This window comes from Urocitellus parryii, chromosome 13, assembly GCF_045843805.1.
Source record: "Urocitellus parryii isolate mUroPar1 chromosome 13, mUroPar1.hap1, whole genome shotgun sequence".
NCBI lineage: Eukaryota > Metazoa > Chordata > Mammalia > Rodentia > Sciuridae > Urocitellus > Urocitellus parryii.
This window is the reverse complement of record NC_135543.1, coordinates 63,327,910-63,353,034: the sequence shown is the minus strand read 5'-3', so window position 1 is coordinate 63,353,034 and position 25,125 is coordinate 63,327,910. Positions and strand designations below refer to the sequence as shown.

The 25,125-nt window shown below is 42.2% G+C and overlaps 1 protein-coding gene across 1 annotated transcript in view; it reads right to left on the bottom strand.

The window, feature by feature from the left end:
* Aopep (aminopeptidase O (putative)) overlaps window positions 1–4,407 on the bottom strand; it is a 309,373-nt gene extending 304,966 nt beyond the window's left edge. The window contains exon 1 of the mRNA XM_026401975.2: window positions 4,355–4,407. The gene's annotated coding sequence lies outside the window, so the exon portion shown is untranslated. The remainder of the gene's footprint in view (window positions 1–4,354) is intronic.
* Between the last annotated feature and the right edge of the window lie 20,718 nt (window positions 4,408–25,125).

Below are 25,125 nucleotides of genomic sequence, written 5' to 3'. Positions count from 1 at the left end.
TGACAAACCCTAGGGATAAATGAGCTCTGGAGCCAGAGACCCCAAGTTCAAATTTCACTTTCACCACTTACCAATCTTGTCATTTTAATAGTTCACTTAATTTACCTATGTTTCATTTTCCTCATTCTGTATAACAGAAACAAAACAGTACCAACTTCCTATGTAAAGTGGGCTGGACAATCCTGACTCATTGTAAACACTATAGAGATGTCAAGGAGTGCTATCAGTAGTGTTAGTTTCTTTACTAGTTTTGGACTGTATATTACGTGAGAGGGAAAATTACAGCATATGCCCAGACTCCAGTCTAACATTGGACACCGGGAATTTTGTTCATAGTTCAAAAATGATATCATTTCAGCTGATATCTCCCACTTGGATCCTCTAGGAGCTTGTAATCAAATCACCAAGACCATATCATAGAAGATGAGAACTATAAAGAAGCATAATTCAATATACAGTTTATCTATACATTGGAAAATTATTCAGCCTTTAAAAGGAATATAGTTCTCACATGTTACAACACAAATTAACTTTGAAAAAATTATGCTAAGTGAAAGCAGCCAGTCACAGATAAACAAATATCATCACACTACTTTAACTACATGAGGTACCTAGAATAGGCAAACTCAGAAACTTAAGGCAGAATGGAGCTTGCCAGAGGAGGAGAGAAGAGGAAAATGAGAATTAACTGTTTAATGCTTACTAGGTGCAAAATTTCTTTCTTTCTTTTTTAAGTGACCTTTTTTTTTCTTTAAATATTGTTTTTAGTTGTAGATGGACAATACCTTTATTTATTTGTTTATGTGGGGCTGAGGATACAAACCAGTGCCTCACACATGCGAGGCAAGCACTCTACCACTGAGCCACAATCCCAGCCCTCTTTTTTTTTTTTTCCTCTTTCTTTTTTTTAAAATGGTACTGGGGATTGAATCCAGGCAAGCTTAACCACTGAGCTACTTTGTATTTTTTATTTTGAGACAATCTCGCTAAACTGCTGAGACAGGCATTGAACTTGCAATGTTCCTGCCTCAGTCTCAAAAATTGCTGGGATTACAGGTGTGTACCACCATGCCCAGCAAGGACAGAGTTTCTGTTTGGGATGATGAAAATGTTCTGGAAATGGATGATGATGATTGCACAACACTGTGAATATGCTTAATACCTCTGAACTGTATTCTTAGGAAATGGCTAAAACTGTACATTTCGATGTGTATATTTTACAATAAAAAGAATCATTAAAAATGTACAGCACATAAAACACATATGAGCCTTAATGGTATTAATATAAAGGACAAACTACTCATCCTTAAGTTCCTAACTAAGGACACCAAAAGGAGTCAATATCAACTCTTAACTGACCTTGGTTTAAAGTACACACCTAAAGATGAGTACATACCCTGAAATTTTCATATGGAACATTATTTCACTTTGTTGATTAGGTAACCCTTTTAGCTCCTTAAAGGTAGAAAGGGAAGGAGAACTATATTGAGGACACCGTGTTTACACAAGGCCAATATAAAGCTCCACTTCAAATACCTCAAGTAAGATAACAAAGACACAATAAAAGTGAATTTAATAAATTAACATCTATCCAGAATGGCTTGGAATGAAGGATTATAGTTAGGATAATTTAACTATATAATAAACTGGTAATTACCATATCAAATATCATTCAAAGAACAATAATTTTCAAAGAACTAGAATGTAAATTCCAAAGACCTAAAGGCAAGACCAGCCTGATAATAAAAGCAGCACTCATCTAGCCTTTAAATATGCTTAGCTTTATTCTAAGCTTTTTTTAAAGAGGGGGGGGAGGGAATATCTTTTTTTTTTTTTTTTTTTTTGGTAGATGGACACAACACAATGCCTTTATTTTTCTTTTTATGTGATGCTGAGAATCGAACCCGGGTCCCGCCCATGTTAGGTGAGCACTCTACCGCTGAGCCACGATCCCAGCCTATAAGCTTTTTATATATAATCAACTCATCTTCTAAGTATTCTTCTCATTCCTATTTTACAAATGATGAAACTGAGGTATAAGGGTCAGGTATACATGGGACATATACCTTGCATGGGCTCACTGAGCTGCTAGTAACGAGAGAGAACCAGAACATAAAAATCTAGAAGTGTGGTTCTGCCATGTGTATTTTAACCACTTATTCATTATCTCTTGATGACAATAATAAGGGATGGATCACAAGTATAAGCAAACTCAAAATACAAGGCAGTTTGGGGGTCAAATACAATAAAAGTCCTAAAGAAACCACCAGATTGCCACACAGGGTAACACATGATGTTCGTGACTGCATAAAGGAAGGTGAAGTCTGTGCAGTACACTTAATGTCTAAGACAAGAAACTGTTTAGCACTTTAAAAAACAAAAATGTAGCCAAAAGCCAATGATTTTCACTTCTACACAAAAGGTAAATACAAAAGGTATTTACTAAGCAATCTTTTTCACCCTTTATCCCAGGGTTTGTTTGTCTGTTTTTTGCAGTACTGAGAATTAAACCCAGAGCTCACATGTGGAAGATAAGCACTCTACCAACTGAGAGACATCCCAGCCCTTTCTATTTTTGGTTTTGAAACAGGGTCTAAGTTGCCCAGGCTGGTTTTCAACTTGTCATCCTCCTGCTTCAGCATCCCAGTCACTCAACCATGTGCCACCAAGGTTGCCATTGTGTGTGTCTGTGTGTGTGTGTGTGTGTGTGTGTGTGTGTGTTGCATATGCATGCACAGAAGGTTCACCAATTAAACTATCCAGGTGTTTTAATTCCAGGAATATGAGAACTTAATAAAAGATACTAGAAAGTGTCAAATCATTCGGATATTTGAGTGAATAAACTCATAGAATTGTGTGTGACTATTATTTTAAAAAAAAACACTACACAGAATCTAGTGTTTGATCACTATTAGAGTTTCTTTAAAAAAAAAAAAAAGTGAACAGTGGCACATGCCTGTAATCACAGTGCCTCAGGAGGCTGTGGCAGCAGGATTGTGAGTTCAAAGCCAGCCTAGAAACTTCGGGACGCTTTAAAGAATTCAGTGAGACCATGAATAAAATACAAAATACAAAAACGGGCTAAATAAAATACAAAAACGGGCTGGGGGTGCGCCTTAGTAGTTGAGCTCCCCTGGGTTCAATCCCAGGTATCAAAAGGGGAAAAAAATCCTTTTATCAAAAGGGGAAAAAATCCTTTAAGTCATAAGTAGACCTAAATTTTAATGTTGGCTCTGCTATTTAGTTGCTGTAAATATTCAACAAGTCAATTTCACAGATTTTTTTTTCCCTCTGTAAATTGGGGATAAAAATTCCTAACTCGCAAAGCTTTTGTGGGAGCTAAAGAGAAAACACACACAAAGTGATGGACACAGTCCCTGGGAAACAGCAGATGGTCCGACAATGAACAAGAACTATTATTCTCTGCCTTATTCTACTTTGTGCCCCAAATATTAGAAGAATCTAATTTTACCTATCAGCAAATCATTGGCAGACTTCTCAGAATGCTAAGAAGTACGATACACTCCTTTCAAAAATGGAACATACAGAGGGTACTAGAAAACAAAACCATCAAGGAGCCCAAGAATAGCAGAATTCTGCTTCTTACTTCATTAACCCAACACCTACTCCGGTTGGTTTTGTAATAGCCTATATTATTCCTGTCGAGCAATATGAATCCCGTGGTTACCATCTAAACATTCCTAGAGAGTCTGTCACTCTTTCGGGGGCTACCTTTGCAAGGTAACTGTCCTCATTGCTTGAAAACCAAAAGGAAACCCAGAGGCAAGGAGCATTTTAATGAAATGCTGTTTACTGTTCATGCACCTCGGCAGCTGATTGGCTCCCATGTGGATCATTGTCACAATAGACGTGCACAGTACTGCGCCACCGCCGCCACCGCCAGGCCCCCGGCCCCCGCGAAGACGTGCGCGAGGGCGCCAGCTCCAGACTGCCAGGGAAGGCGCGCTCTTCGGCGACACCCAACTCGCAACTCGGCGCTTCCGACCCGGGTCCCGGGGCGGCGGGAGGGCGTGCTTCGCCGCAGGTGGCAGGAACCGACTTGGACCCGCCGGTCTGCTCAGCCCAGGCTGGGGACGCGCGGGACGGGGGACGCGGGCCCGCGGGGAGAGGAGGCGGCCGCAGATGAGGCTGAGGCGGCGGGAAAGCGGGGTCCGCTGGGGTGCCCAGGGCGGGTTACCGCCCCCAGAGTCCCGGGAGCTGAGGGGAAGGGGGTTTCTGCTGCCAGAGCAAAGGCGACGCAGGGGCAGGCGTCCGGCCGCCAGCAGGACAGGGCGCTGCTATCGCCGGCGAGGACGAGAGAAAGGCGGGGACCCAACCCGGGCGCACAGGTTACCTGGCTCGACCGCCTGCCCGCCGGCCTCCACTTCCGCGGTCCCGGGGTTACCACGGGCGACCCGGCACGCGCCGCGTGACGTCATCCGCGCGCGCCCGGCCCGCCCCCCGGGAAGCGCGGGGCTAGGCGGAGCACTACCGGAGTCCGCGCAGGCGCAGAGCGGCCTAGCGCTCGGACTGTGCGGGCTGATCTGGGTGCTTCAGGGCGTCGGAGTCCCCTGTAGCCTGGCTGCTCCTGACCGCAGGATCTCCTGAGCACTTAAGAAAAAAACGCTATTTAAATACTCGTGTGCACTTCTTAATCCTTGGTCACCTCCGCCGCGTGCAGTGGTGGTGCACGCTCGCGCGCTCCAGGGCAGTTGAGCCCCACAGTGTGCCCGCAAGCACTGTTAGAGATCACGGGGACACGGAGGGGTTCGAGACAGAACACGGAGATTATCTTCTAGTTGAGGAAGCCGACTTTCAGTGGCTGCAGTATTTTTGCTCTATTTATGCGTTCTTAGAGATAATTGGGTGCCAGGAAAAGTGAATTGCGCAGAAGCTGAAGGAGAGCGGCTGCCTCTTTAATCTGAGCCTTCTAAAGAGGCTCCTTAAAGTGGGATGAGAAGGAACCAGCTCTGCGAAGATCTGAGGGAAGAGCAGCCATCAGAAGGATCTGTGTGTGTTAAGTATGGGGAGGAGGCCACCTTCAGTCGGTGCCTCTGAAAGAAGTTAGGGAAGAACAGAGGATGAGATCAACAAGGCGAGGAGAGGCCTCATCATGCAGAGACGTTCTGGGCTGTTGTAAGGAGCATGCATCTATTTCAGATGTAGCAGGAAGCTAGTGATGTGAGAGGGACAGGATCTAGCATTATAAGACTATCTGCTGAGTGTGTGTGTCTGGTGACCTGCTGGGAGGCAATGATTGGTGAAGAAAAGTTGCTTTTGCCAAGATCAGGAAAGATGCCATTGAGAGAGATGGACAAGTTTAAGGAATAATTTGGAATAGGTATATATGACCGGCTCGAGATGGATTAGATGAAGGTGATCAAGAAAAGGAAGGCGTCAGAAATGACTCCTAAATTCTGGGATGAGCAAAATAGCGATATCATACAATACAGACAAGATTTGTTCCTCCTTTCAACCCTAATTCCTTTGCCTCCTTCTCCTCTTACCTCTGACCATCTCCCTCAGTTTCTTTCCCTTAACACTTTTCCCCCTTGGTATTATGCTAATCAGAGCCTATAAATCAAAATCCTTCAGCAGCCTTGAGGTTAGCCTGAAGGAACAAAGCCTATGGATGGAGACAGAAGAATTGAAGCTCTTGATCTCCTCACCTCTAGTTGACTTTTGCCAACCAGGAATACCAGCCCAGTGATGTTGGGTCTTCTAATTTTTTAAGAGAAATGATTATAAAGAGATCTACATGAAATCTTTCAAATTTTAAACTTTTCTCAGTAACTCAAATTTTGTTAAACTTTTGTTGTGGATGAAGCAAAACACATCTGCTGGCCAGATGAAGCCTGCAGGCTACAACTTTGCCTCTCAATGGATAGTTTTCCAGAGTGATAACTTTGTTCTTTTGTGAGGATTCCAGGAAGCTGACAACTCTCAACTCACTCCACCCAAAGCTTTCTAAAAAATTTTTATTCAAATACCCCAGTTCCACTTAGAGGTCTAGTTGACATTTGAAAAGTTGAATTATCCTCTTCCCATGCCTCATTTATTCTCTCAGTTCCTCAGTACCCACCCAGTGCCCATTCTGAAATCCAGGGTCATCCCAGACTCTTACCGCTCGTCCACAGTCCATCCCATATTTATGGCATCTGTCCTGCACCTCTGTCCTTGTTAACCCCTGCCCTTTTCACACCTTTCTTGGGGTGAGTTCCTTGACTTCCTTACGCTTCGTTTTCTCATTTATAATGAGAGAATTGAACTAGATCATTCCTAAGATCTGATCCATTTGTAAAATTCTGCTTAATTAAGTCACCAAATATATCAGAATAGTTGCCTAGAATTTGAGGAGGTCTTTCTCCATCCATGACATTGCCAAGGATATTGTGACTAGAATGACTGGAAAGATTGGACTTGATATCCCACCCCCCCTGTGATTTGGTGGATTGGATTTCATTTGAAAAGAATTTCTGATGTGGCTCAGGTGAATGAGTCCACTAGAGGAGTGAGTGACAAAGCTCATTGACTGTCCCTCAATATCCAGTCTCTTCTTCCTAGTAGCAAACCTCCAACTTTAAGTAATGGAAGGGCCTTATTTTAGCTTGTCGTATATCCAGAAGAAAAACATTTTTTTGAGCTGTGGCCCTTTGACGAAGATCTGACTAATGGCTGTAAAAGAAATGTGGCAAGTCATGATGACTATCTTTAAAAAACATCAGTTTCTCTTCTCGTCCTCCTTCCTTTGATTGGGATGCAGATGTGCCAGCTACTTCTAAAGCTGTATGTCAACTTCATGGATCATATGCCATCTTTCAGAGCTTTATGGGAGAGATAAAAATCTAGTCTCTGAGGACTTTTGTTTTGTTTTGTTTAAAGATTTTGACAAGCTGGGATTGTAACTCAGTGGTAGAGCACTTGCCTAGTATGTATGAGGCACTGGGTTTGATCTTCAGCACCACATAAAAAATAAATAAAGGTATTGTGTCCATCTTCAATTAAAAAAAATTTTTTAAAGATTTTGTCTTTGGGGATGGGGTTGTGGCTCAGTGGTAGAGCACTCCCCTCGAATGTGAGAGACCCTGGGTTCGATCCTTAGCACCACATAAAAATAAATAAACCAAATAAAGATATTGTGTCCATATATAATTAAAAAAATTTTTGAAAAAGACTTTGTCTTTGAATTCTAGGATCAGACAACACTTCATTCCATTAAATGAAATAAGTATGTCCCTGAGGATTTTTTGAATAGGGTCACTGTTTAAGTCAGCTTTTTCACTGCTGTGACTAAAGGATCCAACCAGAACAACTACAGAGGAGGAAAAGTTTATTTGGGGGCTCATGGTTTCAGAGGTCTCAATCCACAGACGGCAGACTCCATGCCTTGGAGCTCAAGATGAGGCTGAACCACATGGCGTAAGGCACACCCGCAATTCCCACATCCTCTGATCACACCTCACCACTTCAGTTACTACTCCTTAATCCCATCAGGGGATTAATTCACTGATTGGGCTAAGACTCTCAGAACCCAATCATTTCTCCTCAGAACCTTCTTGCATGTCTCCCATATAGCTTTTGAAGGACACCTCACATCCAAACTACAACAGCTACCATACCAATTTTGAATTATCTGCCTTTGTATTTTCCAAAAGAAATAAGCTGCTCTTTTATTGAAGTCACTTTTTTGGGGTCTGTTTCTTCCATCAAATCTAAATCTAACTGATATAAAGATTAGGCATCCCACACCCCCCCCCCAAAAAAAAACAGGAAAAGCATTTGCAGCTTTTATGCAGACCTGATAGGAAGAAACAGGGTTCTCTTGAAGGAGATAGAGACACACATTGATTGGCCTATAAGAAAGATTGCCTGAGGCAGTAACTCCTAAATTCAGTTTCTTAATAATGCAAACACTTGACCATTTCTAGACCCATCCATCAGAGCCTCCCCGGTATCCCCACGTTTCCCTACTAACAGAACCCTGATTCAATGAAGAAAACCCATTGACCTCAGAGAAGATAGGCCCTTCTCCAGCCCAGTGGATAAATCATAATAAATTGAACTCGGTTATGAAATCCCATTCCCCACTACTCCATGTTCATGGTCCTAGCTCTCTTACAACTGATGGTGGCCACATGGCCAAATCTGGCCACTGAGCCAGAAGGAGAGGTGCCTATGGGATTCTGATGTGTTCTCCTTATGAAAAGATGGTCCTAAGTATCCCACAGGCCTTTGTTTTCTGGCAGTATTTGCTCCTTTCTTTATTGCTGCGATTCCGGCACGGAGCAGCCATGCTCCTAGTGCCCAGCAGCCATCCTGTGAGCAAAGCTGATGGGTGGGAGGGGGACAGTCAACAAGCAAAGGAAGGAGAAGGTGAGGGACAGTCTGAGTCACTGCTCACATAGTTAAGCCACTAAGCCAGGCCCCAGTCTGAGCCCCTCTTAGTAGGGCTTTTGGTAGTTGATGCTTGAAATAATTTTTTTGTTGCTGCTATTTATGACTTTAAGAGAATTCCAGAATTTGGGGGAAAGTGGAAGGCAGATTTCCCTCTTCACTATTTTCCATATCGAGCCTTGTTTTCCATGCTTAAATAGAAATTGCTGGTGCTCCTACTGTTCCTCCTGTTCTTGTTTCCGTTGTGGCTACTGTCTTATGGATGGGCTAAAGAGACTCTTACCATGATTTGCTGTACTGTAAACAGGATTTAAACTATCTTTAAAATAACTTTTTTGCATACCTCTAATCCCAATATGTTTTTTGGTATGCTAGTCCCACTCTTTTAGGTTGAACTATAAAGAGTTCACAGACAGGAAAGGGATATTTATGTTCAATAGAAGCTGTTATAGAGGCACTGGAATTTCTGGGTGGCTGTGGGCCACCAAATCTCCACCCACTAAAGGAAGTAACAAAATAATTCCTCACTATTCTATTATTGACATGGCCCCAGCAGCCCACACAACTTCTCCAAGCTTGTGTATTTTTCTCATTCGTACAATCAATATGTCATTTTATGGGATTTGGGGGGAGACAATTTTCAAATTTTTACAGTTCTGACTACCCCCAGATGTAAAATATAGTCACATAAACCCTTAAGCTCTTAGCAAATTTTCCTTTAAAATAAGAAAATTAGGTGCTGGTGTTGTGACTCAAAGGTAGAGCACTTGTCTAGCATGTGTGAGGCACTGGGTTCGATCCTCAGCACCACATAAAGTAAAATAAAGATATTGTGTCCACCTATAACTAAAAAATAAATATTAAAAAAATAAGAAAATTAGGGGCTGGGATTGTGGCTCAGCGGTACAGCGCTCGCCTAGCATGTGTGAGGCCCTAGGTTCGATCCTCAGCACCTCATATAAACAAATAAAATAAAGATATTGTGTCCAACTATAACTAAAAAATAAATATTTAAGAAAAAAATAAGAAAATTAGTCTAAAGCTTGCCTACCATGTCTCTGACCCACTTAATGTCAGCAAAGGCCACCCACACTTCATACCAAAGGCAGTGAACATGTCAAAACTCAGATTAGGTTTGCATAGCTATCTCCTAAGGTGAGAGCAGTGGCAAAAAAAAAAAAAAGAAAAGAAAAGAAAAAGCAAAATCTAAAACTCACTGTGGGTTGCTGAGAGACAAGAGGGATGATTATGTCACAATAAAAATGCAGGATTTGAAATATTTGCAAGATTCTGGAGAAAATCCTACTCGAGGAGGAGAGGTGGAGATGAAAGATGACTGTGACAATTGCTTTACAATCATGAGCTACACGTCATCTCCGTGACTTGGTCAATGTGGGTCGGAGGGTCACGGTAGGGTTCATATAGAGCTGCATGTCAGGTTAGGCTCCTGGTCTTATCACTGGGGAGCGTACTAGTGGCTCATGCCAGAAATAAAGAGGAAGGAGACTCTGGCTCCAACAGGAAGTCTTTGCCAAGGACCCCGGAGCTGAAAATGATGCTCTTTTTACCAAGGAGTAGAAAATAAGAGACATGAGCAGAATTCAAGGTGTTGTTACAGAAGAGGCTGGGAGGTGGATACCCAAAAGAAACAAAAGTGGCATTCGTGATAAAATAGTCACTGGAACCAGGGAACCTGGCAACAATGGCTTTCAAAGGATCCCGGTGAAAGTCAACACAGAAGGTGTTCAGCCCTGGTCAGTGCAGAGCCTCCGGCTCCCAGAGAAGAGGGTCACTCCCTCTACTGCTATCTCTAGTTTCTCTTCTGTAACACGAGTGAGCTCTGTCAAGCATATTCAACAGGAATAGAGACGTGCAGAACGGAACATTAATATATTCCTGCTAATTAAAGGTGTGTCATATGCTCATTCATTTTTTTTTCTTTCAGCAGCATTGACTGGGTGCTGCCATTTGTTAGATACACATCTGGGCTCTGGGGATACAAAGATGAAAAAATATGTTCCTGACTTCAAAGAACTTGCAGTCTACTGTGGAGATGAAAGTGGCCTATTACAAAAGGGATCAGAGCTCTGAACATGGGACCAAATAGCAAAGCCAGGGATAAGTGAGGTGGGTGTTGGAAACAAAGGTGAAGACAAGGTGGGGTGGAAGAGGTCAAAGGAGATGGTCTGGTATTCCCAGGGTAGCCTTTCTGGTTGGCAGACTGGAGAGGCTAAGGGACTTGATAGCCTTGGATTATTATAGGGCAGCCAGTCTTGAGACTGGCTTCTTGAAGGAGCTTGGTGCATATTTATTAATTTATTAAAAAACAGCTGAATGAAAGATAAGACTGTATATGATTTTGTTTCCATGGTTTTGAGAGGGATAAAAGTAGTCGCATGAAAATATATTTATTTCCCATGAGTAGGACTGAGGGGTCACGTGTTCTGGCTACATTCAGAGGTTGAGCTCAACAAAGACTTTCACCCAACTGCAGACCCAATGGCATAACTTTGAGAAGGTGCCAGCAAAGCTCTTATTGATGGGCCCCCTCATAATGTACCAGAATCCCAGCCACCAGAGCAGTCACCCTGTAGGAAGACTCCTTCTACCAACATGCAGATGTTTATGTGGATGAAAGCTCATCTCACTGACCACTGAGGATGGTGTTGGAAACAGGAAGAATTGTTGTCCTTTTATCCTCCAAAACCCCAGTGACTTAATAAGCAGCAGCAAAAACTTGCTATTTGTCACAACCTGGAAAGACATTACTGCTGAGATACTGCAGGATTCAGCCTTTCAAAAGTCCCTGACCTTTTCCAATTCCATCACTGCCATTAACAACGTTTTAAAGATTCTGACTTTATATCTACTTAATGTACAAACACTTCCAGGACTGATAAACGTGACTAAAGGCTTCCACTGGCTGGATGCTCATATGAGCTGGAACTCTGGTTTCAAATAGGAGTCGAGGATAAAAATGCAGACCCTAAGGGCAGGAAGGTAGCTGAGTCCAAAGAGCCCTGGGAAGCCTTTAGGACTCTCTCTTGTCCTCCCATCTCTTGTTTTCAAGCATTTCTGCTTGACTCTTTCTTACTACATTTACATTCTCTGAACTTCTAGCCAAGCAATAGGCAAAGACAATCAGCTCGGAATACTCAAGTTTCTATCTCCTCCTTCTAAGAGATACCAACCAGATTTCTTGATTCCAATTCCAAATCACCAAGAGAAGGAATATGATGAAGACCAGTTTAGCTCAAGTGTGAACCCTGAATCCACTCAGCTGTGATCAGGAGGCAGGTCAGATGACATGATTTTGGTTGCTGAGTGCCCTTCTTTGGAAGGGGCTGGGAAAAGGGATGATTCCTGAGTCTACTATTTTGATGACAGGAGTGTGGAAATACCCATCCAGCAGATGGAGCAAACTCCCATGCTAACGATGCAAGATTTCTGGGTTATTGGTGGCAGGGCACACGGCCACATGAGAATGCTGGCTTGCGGAGATGACAAAGATCAATGTTGGCAGCTCAAAGGCACTGCTGCCTCTGACGCTTTCCTGCAACCCTGGAAAAGTGTAATTAAAATCTGCAGATGAACAGATGAGATCCCCAAGTTCAATGCCTGCATATTCCTAGAATGTGCATAGCTGTGGCATCTAGTTAAGAATGACTGACAGAATAGTTCCAGGAAGGTTCCTTGTACTGAGCCCTGCTCTTGCCAGAAAGTCAGTGTGATTAATTACTCCAGGAGATCCATGGTGGCTGCAGAGTCAGAGCACCTGGGATGTTCTTTCTCATGAATTCAGTTTCTTTTGAGTCATTAAAACCTAATTTGAGCGAAACACAGTTTTTGCTTTTAAGTACGGAAAGGATGGAATCAGACAAGGAGAATCCTAATCGTTCTCTATTTACCTGCAGCCTTTTTGGAGGAAGAAGACTACCATGAAGGGGGCACGTGGGACAGCATCAACATTACTTCTAAAAATCACACAGCTCACTCTCTCCAGCTGAGTTTTAAAGAGCAGGAGGCTCACCGTGGAGGTCTTGGGAGATTCTTTTATCACAGAAAAAAACAACAACCCAAAATGTCTCCTGTTTTCCATCAGTGTTTTCGGTTTCATTAAGAGAAACTGTTGGCACTGTTCTATATTTTCTTCTGAATAAATTTAAACAAGAGAGAGATTATTAAATCGTTGATTGAAGTGCACCCAGAGAAGACTGTGGCCAAGACATACAGTGACGATGACATTTTAATTGGAGGGGATGTGTAGTCACCTGTCATAAAGGTAGTAAGACTGTGATCTAAAGATAACACATGTAAGCAGAAATGTAAGGGATAAACTCCTATCTATGCTAACTGTGAATGGATAATGGATAAGGATAAGATAACCAACTTTTGGTGGATAACTGGAAGAATATTCATTTGTGGTTGTTCCTACTACTGCAGGGCTCAATGTGAGCAGTTTTCTTTCTCTGTCCAGAGAAGACTTCATAGTCTGCATTTTCACCTCCTAATGTAGGAATGGCTTTATGTTGGTGCCTAGAAATTGGTTTTCCTACCACTTGGGAAGGGTCACAGGTGGTGGGCAGGTGGGAATGACAGTGGGTGGATGCAGTGTTGGCCCAAACAGGGACAAGAGGGGAATCTTATCCTGCAGAAGGGTACTCCTGGGGTGGAAGGCCAGATTCACCTTTGTAGGCAGGATTGAGGAGCATTCTCTTTGCAAAAGCAAAGATCCTGTGGCAGACAGATGGATGACATGTATGAGGAACTTACAGAGTAAGAATTTATTTATTTATTTATTTGGGGGGGGTAGTGGGAATTGAACCCCCAGAGGCACTCAACCACGGAGCCACATCCCCAACCCTTTCAAAAAATATTTTATTTAGAGACAGGGTCTCACTGAGTTGCTTAGGGCCTCACTAAGTTGCTGAGGCTGGCTTTGAATTCATGTTCCTCTTGCTTCAGCCTCCCGAGCCACTGGAATTACAGACGTGCACCTCTGTACCTGCAGGAAAGAAATTTTGACACTACAGTGGGGCTGGATTTTCCGGGGTCTTGTACCTGGTGTTAAAGATGTTGGACTTTTCCCCAAAAGCGATGGTTCAAGCAGAGGAGCGAGACATTTTATTTTCATAAGTTATAAAGAACTACCGCCTGTACCAGTTCTATAATGCAGTGTAGGCACCGTGATGGCCTCATGAAGATAGCCTGGGGGAAATTCAGCATCCCTGCAATCTCCTTCAGCCACCCCAAGTAAGTGTACACTTTATGAGACAAAAAGAGCGGTGTGCTTCCTGTGGAAATGTGCTCTAGGCCAGCCCTAAAGTGCAGCCTTCTAACAGCCTTGGGTACAGGGCAGCCACAGGGTATGGAGTACTGTTATTGTTCACCCACACAAAGAAACCAAGGCAGAGATTAAGTAATTTGACTAGGATTAGACGGCTAGCGAGCTTCAGAGTGAGGTCTCCTTGATTAGAGTCGGGGTCCCCAGGGCAGTCGCAGTTCATGTTCTACCCATTTCCCACACAAGAGGCCACTTGCAGAGTCTCACTACATGCCCACAAAGCCCTTCTCTGGCTGCTGGCATCTGTTTGACCTACACACAGGGATTTAACCTCATAGAAGTGACACTAATCAATGAGGGCAAGAGATGGGAAACAGAGTCCCACATCCTGGCCCCCCACCAAATTGATTCTGAGGTATGCTTCATAAAGCCTCCTGCAGGGTCCCCAGCAGGTTCGAGGCTCGGTGGCCCACAGAGGTAACCTGGTCATTAATTTACTTCTTATTGACTTTTCTCCCTTCTGCGTCCCAGACCCCCGACTCCTCCCGAGTGCTTCCTGCCATCAGCTTCTACATAAATTATTTCCATCTAAATCTTTGTTTCAGGGGCTGCTTTCAGGGGAGCCCAAACTAAGAAAGCTCTTAACCAATAGAGTCTATTGCCTCTTTTTGTAGAGGTTGGAAAATTTCCAGAATATTCCCTGTTATCAGATCTGTTTAATGAGCATTTAATGGGTACATGGCCCTGTACCAGCAAGAACAAAGGAGCCACTTACAACACCTTTTGGGTCCATTACTTTGGACAAAAGGTGGCAACTCCAAAGAGGGAAACAAGAATAAGTGACAGGGAAAGATGACAGTATTGTATGTAGGTGGCCCTTTCCAGGGGTATGATGGAGCAATAGCACTTATTTCCTAATATATTACTCTTCCAGGATATTAAATGTCTCTGTCAGGGAAAATAATGCCATGCCATTAAGAATTAGTAATACACACTTTTGGATGACATTACCCCATTAATTCCAGTTCTATCTTAGTTGAACACAAATGCTGTTCAGTGTTTGGATGATTTATCAAGATATGAAGTAAAGCTTGCCAAATCTCTAGCTATAGTCATAAATAATTTCAACATCTTTCATTTCACATTTTCAGTTTAAAAGGCCATAATATTGGCAAACTCACCGTGGTTGGACTTTATGCCTCAAGTTACATTTTGAGCACAAATTCTCATCTTTAAAAGCAGCGTACATACCATGGCTTAAAAAAAAAAAAACAACTAAGTCTGATAACAAAATGTACATTTCTACCTGAATCTTTCATATGGTTTGCAAGAATACTTTGCTTTTCCAGGTGCATTGAGTGTAGCTTGTGGTCCTAAGGGAATGCCAGGTAGCTTGGCCCTGAGCCGTGCTGCCCTGGTTTAGATGTGGATTGTCCCCCAAAGAACTCAGGTTGAAATGTGGTCCCCAATGTAACAGTGTTGAGGGGTGGTGGGACCTTAAAGGTGTGTTGGTGCCTTGGGGGTCCCTCCCCAAGCAGGGATTAATGTCATTCTCTGGGAGTGAGTTCTTGTGAGAGGCAATATGGGGAGGTTGTCTTGAAAGCAAATATGGACTCCTCTGCTCTCTTTTGCTTCCTCTCTCACCACGTGGCCCCTTCTGCCTTACCACCATATTACAAACAGCGAGAGACCCTCACCAGATGCTAAAAAGATGCCAGTGTCTTTCTCTTGGACTTCCTAGCTTCCAGAACTGTGATAAAAAAGTGAAATTCCCTTATAAATTACCCAATCTGGGGTATTTTGTTATAGTCACAGAAAACAGATAAAGACACAGGCCAAATTCCAGAAAGAAGTAGAGTTTACTTCATAGTTAATTGAGGACATTTAGGCTATGATAGCCCTTAATTTCCACTGATTTCTAAGCTTTGTTGAAATAAACCCCCTAGCATTAATTAGAACTGTATCTGTGTGATTTGGTCTGTGTGTGAACATACCGAACTCTAGAATGTTCAGAATATCGTCATCAGTTCTTATGTGCAATTCACTAGAATTCTCATAAGATAACAGGGCAGGGTTTGGGGCACTCAGAAGTGAAGGGAAACTATTGTCCTCTCAAACTACCCCAAAATACCAATTGTAAGGCAGACTCTGGAAAGTTTAGTGCCCCATGAGGATCCTGGGGAGAGTCTCCTGGAATCAGCAACATGGGGCTAAACAGGACATTCTGGGGGCATAACAAGGGTCATAGCATGGTGTGTGGGACAAGGGGCACAAAATCAGTGGCCCTGAACCCGGCTACACAACCTCTTCTGGAAAGCCCAGATCATTGCAGGCAAGAGGTAGTGACTAGAAGGAAGATAGGCAAGAACAATTTATGGAGATGCTTGTGAGAGAGAGAGAGGCATTGAGTGAAGCAAGGAAAGATTGGCTGTTGACGTCACATTCAATGGAGAGACGCTTCGGGGAAAGAAGCTACAACTGATTGTAGTTCAAGTTCCAGAACTACAGAAGAATTAATAACTTTGCACAGGGTGATGAAAGTCTACATAGGTGGCAACATGCACCGAAGAAGCCGAACGAGGGAGTGTGGAACCAGGGCTAGCTGCCAGCAAAGACTGTCACCACCCACTGAACACACAAAGAGCCCCAAGTTCTCTCTCTCTATCCTGATGAAAAATTTGCAACTTTTAAATTGCCATAGACCAAATAAACTAGCAACTAACATTTCTCAATGTACATTGCTCTTTCCATGAACTTTGTTTGGTATTTTACTCTTCTGACAATGCAACCATGCTTCTTATAGTTAGAAAAACAATCCACCCTCCCCTCCACTGTGAACTTGCCTGAGATAGGATTTACCTACTTCCTGTGCCCTCCGCCCATGTGACCCAGGCTTATGAATCTCTCTTTTAATGTTTTAATAGCTTTACCAAGGTATAAGTGACAGACAATAAACTGTACACACTCTGAGTGTAAAATTTGATTTTTTGACATTGTATATGCCTGTAACATCCTATGGTTTTAGGCAGCTTTTGTATCATTGTTACCAAAAGACTTGACAAGAAGGACTTAAAGGAGGAAAACCTTATTTTGGCTCATGATTTTGGAGGTTCAGTCCACAACTGGCCAAATGCATAGTTCTGAGCTGGAAATGATGCAAAAAATCACGGTGAAAGGTCATGGCAGGGGAAACCAGCTCAGGACACCATAGCCAGGAAGCAGAGAGAGGACTCTGCTCACCAGGGACAAAATGAACCCTCAAGACACACCCCCAGTGACCTGATTCCTCTAGCCACAATCTACCTACCTATAGCTACCACCCATTTAATTCATATTGATGGATTAATCCACTGGATTGGTTACAACTCTCATAATCTGATCATTGCATCTCTGAACCTTCTTGCATTGCTTCACACATGAGCTTTTGGGGGACACTTATCCAAATCCTAACTGTTCAAGAATTTCATATAAATGGAATCCTATGATATTTTCTCTTTTCAGTCTGGCTTTTTTTGATAGCATACCTACTTTGAGATCCATCCAGGTGGAAGGGTGTAGCAGTCATTCATTCATTAAAAATTTTTTTTAAAATATTTTTTTAGTTAAAGTTGGGCACAATACCTTTATTTTATTTATTTATTTGTATGTGGTGCTGAGGATCGAGCCCAGTGCCACACACATGCTAGGTGAGTGCTCTACCCTCCAGCCACATTCCCCGGCCCATCATTCATTCATTTTCATGGTTCAGTAAGAATTACACTATATGGATACACACCATAGTTTGTTTGTCCATTCACCTACTAAAGGATATTTGAGTTTCCTATATATATATTTTTTTTGTATGTGCTATCGCAAATAATGCTGCCAAGAAGATTTATGTGTAAGTGTTTTGGGGGACATATGCTTTCATTGTTCTTGGGTAAATTCCTAGGAGTTGAAGGACTAAATTACATGGTTAGCTTTTTAAAGAATTGCCAGACTGCTATCCATAGGGGTCATTCCCTTGTAAATGCCCCCCAACATCACATAAGAGTTTGATTTCCCACTTCCTCCACATTCTTACCAGTATTTAGTACACTCTGTCTTTTAAATTTTAGTCATTTTAATAAGCTTATAAGGGGTATTGTGTTTAATATGCATGTCCCTAATGACTAATAATATCTAGTATCTTTTCATGTGCTTATTTGCAATCCATAGATCTTTGGTGAAGTATCTGTTGAAATTTTTTCTCTGTTTTCTATTGGGTTGCTTTCTTATCATTGAGTTTTAAGCATTCTTTATTTATGTTCAAGTCTTTTATCACATATGTACTTTGAAAATATTTCCCTAGTACATGACTTGTATTTTCCTTATTTTAAAATGTTTTCCAAAAAGCCTAAATTCTTGCCAGGCACCATGGTGCACATCTGTAATCCCAGCAACTCAGGAAGCTCAGACAGAAGAATCACAAGTTCAAAGCCAGTCTCAGCAATTTAGTGAGACCCTAAGCAACTTAGTGAGACCTTGTCTCAAAATAAAAATATAAAAGGGTGTGGGATGTGGCTCAGTGGTTAAGCACACCTGGGTTCAATCCCTGGCACCCTGACCCCCACAAAAAAAGTCTAAGTTCTTAATTCTGGTAAAGTCCAATTTGTTGTTGTTGTTGTTGTTCTTCTTCTTCTTCTTCTTCTTTTTCATTTTTGAACCATTTTGAGGTTATATCTAAGGAGGCTTTGTCTAACCCATGGTCACAAAGATTTTCTCCTATGCCTTCTTCTGGAATTGTTATGGCTTTAAGTATTACATTTGGATCTATGAAGTTAGGTTTTTTGGGAGGATGTTTGGGATTGAACCTAGGCCCCAGACTATGATTAGTGACCTGCTCTACTAATCATGGTCTGGGGCCTCTACAACCCACTCCACATCTGAAGTAAATTCTGTGAAAGGTGTGAGGAATGGGTTGAAATTTGAGGATTTTTTTCCTGGTATGTGGGTATCCAATTATTCTGGCATTTCTAATAAGCTCCCAGGTGATACTGGTTTTTTTTGGCAGACTTTGAATTGCACTGTAATTGAACACATGCAAATAATTAAGGCTATGTGAATAGCAAATTTCATGCAAATGAAAAAATAATGGAATTCTTAATTCCTAAAAAATGAATAAAAGAAAGGAAATGGAATCATAGTGCACCATGCAGTTCCTTGGTGAGCATATGTATGGTCGTGATGCAAACACGAGAATATCATCTTCACTAAAAACAGTAATAAAACTTGAAAGGGAGCATGAGACTCGTTTAAAGAACGAAATCTCCATCTATCCAAAGAAACTCAATATGTAATGTCAAAAATTGTAGCAAACTATGTTTTAATGATATGAAGGTTGCTAGCTCCAGGGCAGTCTCTACTCACTAAGTGGCTGTCAGTATTGGGTGGACCTAAAGGTGAGGAGGGGGCATAGCAGCTGTTTTTTATTGTCAGCCTTCCAGGATTATTTGCTTTTATTTTAACAACATGTAATTTATTTTGCTTGAAATAAAAAAAAAATTAGACTTGAAAATACAGGTATTCTAATAGCAGGTTTCTTTTTTTTTTTTAATAAAGTTGAGCCTTATTTAGCTCAACAGTCTAGTGAAAGACAGCTGCATGAGGCTTTCAAGATGATCAAATCAACTAAATATGAAAAATAACCCTTTAGTTACTCAACTAATCTAACGGTTGGAAAATATCACATAACCCCAAGAATAGAGTTGCCAGATTTACCAAATAAAAATTAAAGTTATATTCCCTGCAATATTTGAGGCAAACTGAAAAAAAAAGTATGCATTGTGTGAAATTCAAATTTAACTTGCACCCTGTATTTTTTACAGCAACCCTACCCAAGAAATACTAGGACTCATGAAAATACTTCTAGAGTGAGATCCTGGTATCACGCCACTCTTGTCCACTCCACTCCCCCAAGAATGCCCTCAACAGTTATGGCCAATGTATCTGCAACAGAAAATGGTCAAGTTGCATCCTGGAAAATGAATTGTGGCCTCCAGGAAGATAATGAACATTTTTTTTTTTTTTAGTACCATGAATTGAACTGAGGGGTGCTTAACCCCTGAGCCACATCCCAACCCTTTTATTTTTTACTTTGAGACAGGGTCTTGCTAAGTTGCTTAGGGCCTCGCTAAGTTGCTGAGGCTGGCTTTCAACCCATGCTCCTCCTGCCTTAGCCTCCTGAGCCTCTGGGATTACAGGCCTGCGCCACCCACCTGGCTAAATAATGAACAATTTCTAAGGGCTAAGAAAGAGATCAGGGGGAGCAAATGTGCATCCCTCTTACTTTGACTTGGTCCAAAATGTGCAGTGTTGTAGGAGTCCTGAACAGGAGAAACTCGAGCCCATGGTTTTGTATTTATTGTTCAGTTGTGGCTTTTGCATTAGAGTCTTCTGTAAGTGCAAATAAATTCTTAGTATTAGTATGGAAAATTTTAAACAGGAAAAAGTACAGGGGATAATGTAATGAACCTCCATGTCCTGATCACCCAACTTCAAAAACAGTCAGCTCATGGTCATGCTTGTTTCATGTCCACTCCTCCTTAACTCTCTGGGGTTATTTTGAAGCAAATTCCAGACATCATCTAACTTCATCTCTAAATATTTCAGTCTGTATTTCTAACATTCAAGGACTCTGTCCTTTAAACATAACTGTAATACCCTCAAACACACATACTCCAAAATCAACAATAATTCCCCAAGAAGGCATTTTAAATAAAATTTACTACATGAAACAAAAATGACCTCACAGGATTTTAGCCAACCCAAACCTTTCTGGTGTTAATTAAACACTGTACCCTTTCAGAACTAAATTCAAAACTCCATAGTTTGTGAAAATACCTTGCCATTTTTCAAATAAATATAAGTATTGTTTGCTCATTCATTTGTGGAATCAACAGATGTTTATTGGATATGGATCTTGCTAAGTGCAGGATCCAAAGATCAGTAAGACTGGCTCTTTGCCCTAACAACTCTAACAATGAACAGGTTTAAGTGGACTCAAAACAGAATTTATCCGCAAGTAAGGATCCAGGTAGAATTACCAGTTGAAAAGAATTTGAAAATACCTCTGTCTACACTCAGGTAGAGGGCATGTTGCTGGAGGAGTCCTCATGAACAAAGGCATAAAGAAGACAAATACCCTCAATCATTTATTCTTCAAGAGCAAAGACTAGGCCTTTCATATTTTGGTTAATCTCCTGCCCTGGCCCCTGACACTTGCACAGTTGTGGATAAGACAGGTAATCTGCATCTATCAGAGAAATGAAGGTAAAGTTCACTTTTAACTCAAGTTCTTATTACTATTAAGTCTCAGCCAGTCCTAAACCTCCTACATGGTACTGTATCTTCATCTACAAAGACTCTGCCACAGAACCCTGTAGCTCCCACCAGGAGGAGGTGAGCAGTGAGTCCCCTTCCTGGGAGGGGTTGTGCTAAACATTTCAGAGAAGATTCTGCTTTCCTATTGCTTTAGTTTCTTTCCTGCACCTAAGCAGTTAATTTTTTTTTTTTTTTGTACTTAGGAGACAAACCAAGAGCACTTAGTCACTGAGCTACATCCCATCCCTTTTTTATTTTTTTTAATTTTCAGACAGGGTCTCACTAGGTTGCTTACAGCCTCACTAAGTTCCTGAGGCTGGCTTTGAACACATGATCCTCCTGTCTCAGCCTCTGGAGCCATGGGGATTACAGGTGTGTGCCACCGTGCCAGGTCTAAGCAGTTAATTTGGCGAATGATTGCAGATCACTTTTGTCTGGAAGGTGTGAAGCCTATGTTTCTGCGGGTATCATGAGCTATCTTATAATGAGCTGCTCACAAATTTACTTCACTGACCATTTTCTTCAAAAATAAACGCCAGAGTGAGGCTTCGATAGCCTCGGGATTGAAACTGATTGCCACGGAGAGGATTTTTCTGGTGCGTGGGGGGGACAGATAGGGGTAGATGGGCCTTTAGATGGAAAGTTTGATATCCCTTTGTAATCATGATGCTGACTGCTGGGCGAACATTTAATCCTCACTCTTCCATAGGAGAGAAGGTCCCTGTACTTCCCAGCCGACCAGCAGTGCAGCAAATGTCTATAGAGTCATTTTCCATATCGTCGTGTTTATTTATATAGGCCTGAATAGACCTTTTAAAGGCTTAGCTTAGTGTGGCTGTCGCAGACAGCTAGTTTACGCCAAGTCCTTCTCGGCAAGACTTGAAAGCAAACGGTAAATGGTGTAAACAATTGTATGTGATCATACACTGCCAAATAACGTGCATCTGGGATGACAAACACAACTTATTAAACAGACAACAAATAGCCGAGGTAAATATCCAATCTGTTAACTCTCCAGAATACAGAGCTGGATCTCGTCAAAGCCTTCTTAACACAGCACAGCTGGATTAAAATAAAAAGAGCCATTTAGACTTAAAAGCGGGGCTCTCCAAGTTAGAAGGCCTGGATTCTGTTCCTGTCTCCATCACTAATTCACTAAGTGACATTGATTATGACTTTGATTTTTTGCTTGCATTTTCCCGTCAATTGAAAGGGAATTTCAGGGCTGCTCCTGAGAGCACCGGAGAAGGGTTGCCAGATGGCTTCTGAGGACGGGAACCAAAGCAAACCACTGTCTGGTCACCTCCTCTCTTATCCTGCAGTCTCCACGACTTTCATGTCCCTTGGAAATAAAGTCGGTGCAGAGAAAAACGGGTGAGGGAGGTGACCGTCGAAAGTCAGGTCACCCTTGTGACCGGGGTAGGCTTCAGAAGCTGGCCTTCCGCATGAGGTGGCCGCTGATGATCAGTTCTGCTCGAGGGCGGCAGAAAGCTGGGCTCACCATCCTCCTCTCCTGCGCCAGCCCCAGAGGCCCTGGGCACCCAGAGCGTGGACGGTCAGGCCTAAGTTTTCTCAGTAGGACTGGCCTTAGAAGCAGGCATGGCCACTGGGTTCTTAGACCTTGTTGGATTTTGTAGATTTGGCCCAAAGGTTCGTGAGCTGGAAGCTGGGTCCCCAGGTGTCACAGTGCTCAGAGGTGGTGGCACCATTAAGAGACAGGCCCTAGTGGAAGATGGTTCGGTGAAGGCCACCCACCTTCTTGAAGGGGATGGGTGCTGGTCTCATCCAATGGATTGGGTCTCACAGGAGTGAGTTTATTTCCAAGAAGGGGATAGAAGAATGAGGCTGGCTTCTCCCAGCTCTTTCTCTTCCTCTCTGATCACGTGACTTCCCTCTCCTGCAGGCACCCACCTGTCTGCCACGTTGCAATACACACCCAGGGACTCTTGCAAGACCATGCTGTTTGGACTTTCCATTTACCAGAATTGTGAGCCAAAGAAACCTCTTTTTTTTTTTTTTTTTTTTTTATAAAGTATCTAGTCTCAGGTATTTTTTAATAGCAACACAAGATAGACTAAGACAGGATCCTCTTTGCCCTGAAATATCACCCACCGTATATACCAGGACTTTCACTGTTCTGTTCTCAAGGCCAGAAATCATGGCCACATGGACAAATCACCAAAGGAGATTTTAAAAGTTCCCCTGCACAGGCTGCACTCCTAGAGTCTCTAAGAGTGGAACCAAAGCATCAACATTTTTTTAAAAGTCCTTTTGGTGGTTCCAAAGTGCGGCCAAAGTTGAGAAGCACTGAACTAATGGTCCAAATCACCGACTATGACTTAAAGCAGTGGAGCACCTTCATCTTGGGGATGCACTGAAATCACCTTCGGTGGGTGTCAATGTCACATTAGCCTAGGCTCCACCGTCTGAACTGATCTCAGAAGCAACACCCGCCTCTGTAAACAGTGAATCTTTGAGGCATAAATCGGACCACTTATTGCCTTGTTCTCAATCCCTCATTGGCTTCCTGTCACACTTAGAATAAAACCCAGGATCCTGACAAGGATCTCTTTCCCCCGGCCTCGTTGCTCTGACTCTGCAACTTACTCTGTGCCTCGGACACGCCAGCCACGTTCCAGTCTCTCTTTGTACCCACTGGAAGTTCCACTCTGCTTAGAATTTCTCTTCCAGATACACGTGTGGCTTTGCTCCCTGCATTTGGGATTTTGCTTCTCGCCGAATACCTTTCCTGACTATTCCCGGCTCAAATGACACTGCCTTTGTTTTATTGCCCACACTGTGGACTCCTCTTTCATAGCTTTACCACTCTCAGAAACTATGTCATCTGCTGCTTCATTCACTGTCCCCTTTCCTCCTAGAGACTAGAAGCTCCATGAGGGGCAGGACTTTGTTCTGTGTGCCTGTAATGGAATACCCACGGAAATACCTACCACCCAGTAGCTACTGAGTACACATGAATGGATGTACGGATGAATGTCCCCTATTCCCAAAGATATAACGATTAGAGAGATGTTTCCAGAAAGAGTCTATGGAGGTCAACCAGGTTTCTCAAATAAAACCACATGTGAATGGTATTTTTTTTTCTATAATTTACTTGACTTCCTTTAATAGGAATGCTGAGTTTCTCTCCATCTCACTGGCCCATGAATACACTCGTCACACAAAACATTCAAAAAAAAAAATTTCTTTTTATTGGAAAAAAGTGAGTGCTCCAAATTAGAGTTGTCAGATTTAGCAAATAAAAATATAAGATGGCCCGTTTAATTTGAATTTCAGATAGATAATATTTTTTTTCAGTGTCAGTATGTCTCGTGCAATATTTGGGAGGTCCACTAAAAAATCATTCACTACTTATCTGCAATTCAAATTGAACCGGGTGCCCCCGAATTTTATCTGACAACCTCAAAGCAAAATGTAATGGAATTTGTTTTGATACAGGAGAAAATGTGGAGTCAGACAACTGGATTTGAATCTTTGTTTAGCCACTTTTGGGTTAGGTGAACTTTGGGAAGGTAACTTTCCCAACTCTAAAATGGACATTATAATACCTACTTTGTATTATGATGAGGAGGAGGAGGAGTAGGAGGAGGAAGATTAAATGTAAAACAAAACCTAGCTGAATCAGTTGGCATAGTGCCCAGACACATGGGACAAATAATATTACTGTCCCCGTACTGTCAAATGTAGGGAAACCAGTCATCGAGGTTTATCCTGGACCAAGAAGGTATCAGATGAGTCTTGCAGTACTAAAACTGGAAACAATTATTCAGGCCAGCTAGGATAGTTGGTTCCTTTGTGTCTACTTAGAAAAAGTTTGCAGGGGCTGGGGTTGTGGCTCAAAGGTAGAGCGCTCGCCTAGCACATTCGAGGCCCTGGGTTCGATCCTCAGCACCACATAAAAATAAATAAAGATATTGTGTCCAACTAAAAAATAAACGCTAAAAAAGAAAAAAGTTTTCAATTGCTATACTTCTGAACTTATTTTAAGTAAAATACAAGGATTGTTTTCTATCAATTATCAGGAAATGTCCGGTTGCAATGAGAACCTTTCAGCTTATATTTTAAAAGGCAAATTTATTTTCCAA